We start from the raw sequence: 7,203 nt of genomic DNA, 5'->3' as shown, positions 1-7,203 counted from the left end.
GAAGAGGCAGGTTGGCATAGATTTTTTTAAAGCCCCAAATAAGATTTAGGCATATTAAAAACAAAGACATGACATTCTAAAATGTAAGAGCTATATAAAATTCTATATAATAAAAGGTTAATATGCAAATTGTCCTCTCAACTGGGAGTTCGACCAGGAGTTCAACTAGGGGGCAGGGCTGGCCGGCCAACCTCCCACATCCCCTCCCCTCGGCCACTTTTACCTGAGGGCTCAGGAGAGGTGGCGATCACCTCCAGCAGTTTCCCATACCTGTGGACCCCACCCGTGCGTGAATTCATGTACCAGGCCTCTAGTCTATATATATAAAAGCCTAAGTAACCATTTGTTCAACCTCTTGACCAGTAGCTATGATGCACATTGACCAACAGGGGCAGATGCTCAATGCACAGGCATAGAAGCATGGAACAGACTGATGAATCTCAGAGGGAAGTGGGGAGGGGAGAGGGCAGGAAGAGATGAACCAAAGATCTTTTATGCATACTAGAGGCCCGGTGCACGGATTCATGCACTGGTTGGGTTCCTCAGCCTGGCCTGTGGGGATCAGGCCAAAACGGGGAGTCTGACATCCCCCGAGGGGTCCTGGATTGCAAGAGTGTGCAGGCCAGGCCGAGGGACCCCCCACTGGTGCACGGATTCATGTCTCTGGTTAAATAAATAAATTAATGTGTAAATAAATAAACACATAACATATATCAAATGTAAAGTTAAGAAATATTTGCTGATGATAGTCCCTTGCAGCTAAAGTAATTCCTCTGAAATTTCGTTAAAACACAAGGACAGAATTGAGTAAAACTAAGACCTGCTCATTGGCTTCAGTCCTGGAGCCATTTTAGTATTTTTGTTTTGCTTGTTTTTTCTTTTCCCAAGGGAAGTTATTGTTTAATGAGTGTAACTCTAAACTTCCTGGAAGCCAAGGTAAAAAGGAAGATATAAGGGTTACACAGCTCTCTAACAAAGGGAGACACAGACATTTTCCAGGAGAGACCAATCATGGCTCAGAACCCTGAGAGAAACTGAACAAGTGAGTTGAGTTGGGAGGCATTTTAACTTTGATGGCATCTAGAGATAGTTATCAAATTGATGGTTTAACCGCTCTTTTTTCCTTAGATGGGATGCAGGAAGAGGGGATTGGAATTCTTATTTTGTGAGGAGAATCCCATGTAGAACACAGCAGAAGCTCAGAACCTCCTTTCCCTCCTGTCTGTACACTTAAGGATGTCATTCTCCACTTTTATCTGAGGGCTCAGGAGAGGTGGCGATCACCTCCAGCAGTTGCCCATACCTGTGCAACCACCACCTCTCTCTGGGCACACCTCCTAGATGACCTGTGAACATATGTGCCAAAGGATAGACTTTTGTGACTGCTAGAAATACCTAAGTATTGAGTACAAAAAACCAGCTCTGCAAACCACACAGCCTGGCAGAGGATAATGTTGTTAGAAACCCATGTTAGCACAGAACTTAGCTGATTCTCACCAACCTCCGCTTTTCTTTTTGAACTTTGGATTTTATAATTTTCTTGTAATGTGTTTTCCCAAGTGCTGCAAAGTATTTTATTTCCAAAGAACATCCCACTCATTTATTTTCCAAAATAATGGGAGGAACTTGCCATGCAAGCAATAAAAAAATGCTTTTTGAAAATGAATAATTTCTGTACTGTTTCTAGGACAACCAAGAGGGTAAAATAAAATGATAAAACAGCAGCTGGGAAAATGAAATTTGTGTAATTCTAGAAAGAACCAGTATCTTCAAAAATTATAAGTTAAAAAGCTTCTATTGGAACTTGAGATCTTAATAATTCAGGTCACACTGAAATAAGTGCCCTGGGCAATGTATTGCTGCCAGTTCAATGTTGATAGGTGTCATGCAAGTGTAAAATGGAATGCTATAGAAATAGAATGTACTGTCCTCTTTTCAAGCTTAATGCAGTCTGTCCTGAGATAAGGATTTATGTATAAGCTACTCTTTCGATGGAAGTGTGTTAGGGAATTACTATGTGGACAACACTTAAAATGTCCTTCCTGAGGTATTTTATGAAAGATATATTATTATAAGGACACATATGTAATAACCTAATCAATAAAAAATTAAAAAGATATATTATTAAAGTTATTTTGCTAGCAAGATTCTTAAAACACATAAACACAATAATTCAATGGGAAATGTCATAAAAAGTTGCAGACTAATTTTTTAAAGACTAGTAAGTTATCAATAAACTGCAACAGGCACATAAAAGTAATGAGTATCTTTTTGAAAGAGGACATTCAGAAGGCTGAGAGACATGAAAACATGCTCAGAGTCACTAATCATCCAAGAGATGCAAATCAAAACAACAATGAGGTATTATCTCACACCTCTCAGAATGGCTATCATCAACAAATCAACAAATGACAAGTGCTAGAGAAAAAGGAACGCTCGTGCACTGATAGTGGGAATGCAGACTGGTGCAGCCACTGTGGAAAACAGTATGGAGATTCCTCAAAAAATAAAAAATGGAACTTGCATTTGACCCAGTAATCCCACTTTTGGGAATACACCCCAAGAAACCAGAAACATCAATCAGGAAGGACATATGTACCCCTATGTTCATAGCAGCACAATTTATAATTGCTAAGATTTGGAAATGGCCTACATGCCCATTAGCTGATGAGTGGATTAGAGAACTGTGCTACATCTACACAATGGAATACTATGCTGCTATAAAAATGAAGGAACTCTTACCATTTGCAACAGCATGGATGGACCTGGAGAACATTACGCTAAGCCAGTCAGAGAAAGATAAGTATCACATGATCTCACTCATATGTGGGATATCCTATATAATAAAAGCCTAATATGCTAAGTGTCCGGTCGATAGGTCGTCTGTTCAACCAACCAAAGCATAATATGCTAATGATATGTTAAGGTTGCTCAATTGCTCACTATGATGTGCACTGACCACCAGGGGGCAGATGATCTGGCTGGTAGGTTAGCTTGCTGCTGGGGTCTGGCTGATCTGGACTGATCGAGATGGGCTGGACACGCCCTGGAGCCCTCCTATAGTCCCTCCCGAACTGGCCAACCTCCCGTGTCCCTCCCTGGCCCCAGTTGTGCACCAGTGAGGTCCTGCAGCCTGGCCTGTGCCCTCTCGAAGGCCAGGCCTCAGGGGATGTTGGGGAGCCGGTTTTCACCCGATTCTGCAGGCCAGGCCAAGGGACCCCACTGGTGCATGAATTTGTGGACCAGGCCTGTAGTAATGAATAACATAAACTGATGAACAAAAATAGATACAGAGACAAAGAAACACTGAACAGACCATCCAATCTCAGAGAGAAGCAGGGGAGGAGAGATAAGAGATCAACCAAAGGACTTGTATGCATGCATATTAGTAAAACCAATGGACAGGGACACTGGGGTGGTGGGTGCTTGTCCTGGGGGGTGGGAGTGGCAGGGGGGTGTCAATCGAGGAAAAGGAAGACATATGTAATACTTTAAACAATAATAAAAAGTAATGAGTATCAAATCATTACACTGTACACCTTAAACTTACATAATGTTATATGTCAATTATATCTCAATAAACTGGGGAAAAAGGTAGCCATCCATTAAAAATGAGCAGAATTCTTTTTTTAAAAAAAAATATATTATTGATTTTTTACAGAGAAGAAGGGAGAGGGATAGAGAGTTAGAAACATCGATGAGAGAGAAACATCAATCAGCTGCCTCCTGCACACCTCCTACTGGGGATGTGCCCACAACCAAGGTACATGCCCTTGACTGGAACCGAACTTGGGACCCTTCAGTCCACAGGCCGACACTCTATCCACTGAGCCAAACTGGCCAGGGAGAGCAGAATTCTTATATTTAGAGGTAGATTTCATGCTCAAACTTAATATTATCTTTTATGTTATATGTATCCAGTTTATCAGACAAGCTCAATATAATACCAGCAGAAAATAGTTTTGCTATTTTCCACCTCTGCCTCTTCAAACTGGTTCCAGTTCTGTTCAGAGTCTCATGCAGCTAATCACCTGTTGCATCTGGGTCCTGGTTCCAGGTTAGAGGTGTGAATCTGGGGGCGGGGTTGAGGGGAGAGGGCGTGGCCAGCTCTCATTTTCTCCCCTTTCCTCATTCCCTGCCCACCAGGCAGCATCTGGTTCCTTCAAGGCTGCAGATTGGGGTAAGGAGAAGAGGTGAGTGGCAGGAGGGCTCCTACTTGCCTAGTACAGTTGCAGTATGTTGTCCTCTGGGTGGGACAGAATCCAAAAGCTGACTTTCCTCTCTCCTGGGCTCCTTAGTGGTTCTATTGGAGGCAATTCCATGGCCACAAACCTCTCACCTACCCTGAGACTCCTTGAAACAGGCAGTGCCTCCAGTCCAGGGTGAGCTGCCCTGGTTCCCTGCTTTCTGCAGGCCCACTTGCTCCTGTGGTCACTGGGCCTCTCCAGGCACCCTCCTGGGAGGAGTTCCTCTCAAGGTGACCCAGTCCGGCTGACATCTGCAGGGTCCATCTCTGGATCTCAGGCTTTCCAGTTTTGAAGTGCAGGCCATTTCCATGGCAGCCACCTCCCCTTTCTCCAATTCCAGGGACTGAACAAGCTTTCAGCAATTTACTCTAAAATAGCTCAGGAAAATTGTCTTTGTATTTACTGGTAATTTCCCTGAACATGTGAAATTGTTTTCAACGTTGAAAAGATGCATATATAATATATACACACACATATAAATGTTATTCTAAAAACATAATGAGGATGTAGGTCACATTATACAAAGCCTATTACCTTGCTTTTTCACTAAATAGTATGTTATAAACATTACTATATTACTATATAAGATATGTATAGTCATTTTAAAGCACATAGAGTTCATTGTAGGTAGATATCATAATTTAATTAACCAAGCTTTTCTTCTTATACTTTTTGATCATTTATATTCTTTTCATGTACTAGATTATCCTATCTCATAAAAAGGTAATATGCAAATTAACTGTCACTCCGACGCAAAGATGGCGGCGCTCAGTCTCCGCAGGTCTGTTGGAGTCCCCAGTCCTTTCAGCCCGAACTGATTACTATGGCAAGTGGACTGAGAAGGTTTTCAGCAAGTGTGATAAGCTAGTGTGAGAAGCAAATGTGAGAAGCAAGCCTTGGCGGGATAGAGGGAGAGACAGGCAGGCTCAGGGCTGCTGCTCCTGGGGAGGCCCTCAGAGTTCGGTTCTGAAACTGCAGGGACCCGCTCCAGTGCGGGCTGGGGAGGAAGCTCTGCTGTTGCCCACCCAGTGCCAGGTCCCTGGTGCAGGAAGCGGGTCCAAGTCGCAGCCATGAGGCCTGGCGGGCTGTCTCACCCCAGACCATCATGGCTGAGCTCTGGCGGGGGCGCGAGCTCCTTCGGCATCACTGTCTGCCCCTGGCCCCTGCGGACACTGGTGGAGCAGGCCTGGGCTGAACATTTTAATGAAAATGGGATGCCTGTGCCCTGCCCCACGGTGCCCCGTCCCCTGCAGGAGAGGGCAGCGAGATTGGGGGTGCAGCCTCGGGACCCGTTAGGAGGCACCGGGGCTCTGGAGGGGCTGGGAGCAACCTGCAGGCGCGCTTCAAGGAAGAGGTTCTGAACCGCCAGGATGCCGAGGGCCGGCTACTGGAGGTGCGCAAAGGTGCAGACGAGGCATCTCTCGCCGGCACTGAGCTCAAAAAGCGCATTGACAGTCTGATGGACGAAATTGCCTTTCTGAGGAAGGTGCACAAAGAGAAGATCCCTGAGCTGCAGGCGCAGATCCAGTACACTCAGATCTCCGTGGAGATGGACGTATTCTCCAAGCCCGACCTCTCTGCCGTGCTCAAGGACATCTGCGCCCAGTACGAGAAGCTGGCTGCCAAGAACATGCAGAATGCCGAAGAGTGGTTCAAGAGCCGCTTCACCGTGCTGACCGAGAGCGCTGCCAAGAACGCCGACGAGGTGTGCACCGCCAAGGACGAGGTGTCCGTCCGAGAGCCGCCTGCTCAAGGCCAAGACCCTGGAGATCGAAGCATGCCGGGGCATGAACGAAGCACTGGAAAAACAACTGCAAGAGCTGGAGGATAAGCAGAATGCAGACATTAGTGCATGCAGGACACAATGAACAGATTAGAAAATGAGTTGAGAACTACAAAGAGTGAAATGGCACGATATTTAAAAGAATACCACGTCCTCCTCAATGTGAAGATGGCTTTGGACATTAACATTGCAACTTACAGGAAACTCTTGGAAGGTGAGGAGACCCAGCTCAGTTTCACCAGCGTGGGAAGCATAGCCAGCAGCTACTCTCAGTTTCACCAGCGTGGGAAGCATAGCCAGCGGCTACTCCCAGAGTTCCCAGGTCTTTGGCCGATCTGCCTACGGTGGTTTCCAGACCAGCTCCTACTTGATGTCTGCTCCTTCCCTTCTTTTTTTTTCCATATATATATTTTATTGACTTTTTACAGAGAGGAAGGGAGAGGGATAGAGAATCAGAAACATCGATGAGAGAGAAACATCGATCAGCTGCCTCCTGCACACCCCTTACTGGGGATGTGCCCGCAACCAAGGTACATGTCCTTGACTGGAATCGAACCCAGGACCCTTCAGTCCCCAGGCGGACGCTCTATGCACTGAGCCAAACTGATCAGGGCAACTCCTTCCCTTCTTAATGCATCAGCGATGTCCAGGAGGAGCAGATCGAGGTGGAGGAGACCACTGAGGCTGCAAAAGCCGAGGAAGCTAAGAATGAACCCCCGTCTGAAGGAGAAGCTGAAGAGGAGGAGAAGGAGAAGGAAGAGGCTGAGGAAGAGGAAGGAGAGGAAGAGGAAGAAGGTGCCAAGGAAGAATTTGAGGACGCAAAGGAGGAAGAAGGAGGTGAAGGTGATGGAGAAGATGCCCAAGAAGCTGAGGACGAGAAGAAAGAGGAAGGTGCTGGGGAGGAGCAAGCAACCAAGAAGAAAGATTGAGCCCCCCTTTTCTTAATTATTTCAGAAATAATCCTCCCGAAACCAGGTCAACCCCATCACCAACCAACCAGTTGAGTTCCCGATAATATATGAATTAAAAAGTCAATATATGTAACATTCTGAGGTGACTCAGGTTGGACATTAAATGTTGTGCTATGACTTTTCTCCTTATGCAGAGTATCTGTTTGCTTGCACAGTGGCTTCCTGGCTTGCTGCCAGCCTGTGCATGGTCCACACTTATGAG

At 45.7% G+C, this 7,203-nt stretch overlaps 1 pseudogene; it reads left to right on the top strand.

Moving 5' to 3' along the window:
* Positions 1 to 2,944: 2,944 nt before the first annotated feature.
* Positions 2,945 to 6,959, top strand: LOC139002462 (neurofilament light polypeptide-like; annotated as a pseudogene).
* The last annotated feature ends 244 nt before the right edge of the window (positions 6,960 to 7,203 follow it).

This window comes from Myotis yumanensis, unplaced genomic scaffold, assembly GCF_028538775.1.
Source record: "Myotis yumanensis isolate MYYU_CA2020_CCGP unplaced genomic scaffold, mMyoYum1.0.hap1 SCAF_2, whole genome shotgun sequence".
Taxonomy (NCBI): Eukaryota; Metazoa; Chordata; class Mammalia; order Chiroptera; family Vespertilionidae; genus Myotis; species Myotis yumanensis.
This window is presented reverse-complemented; position numbering and strand designations above follow the sequence as displayed.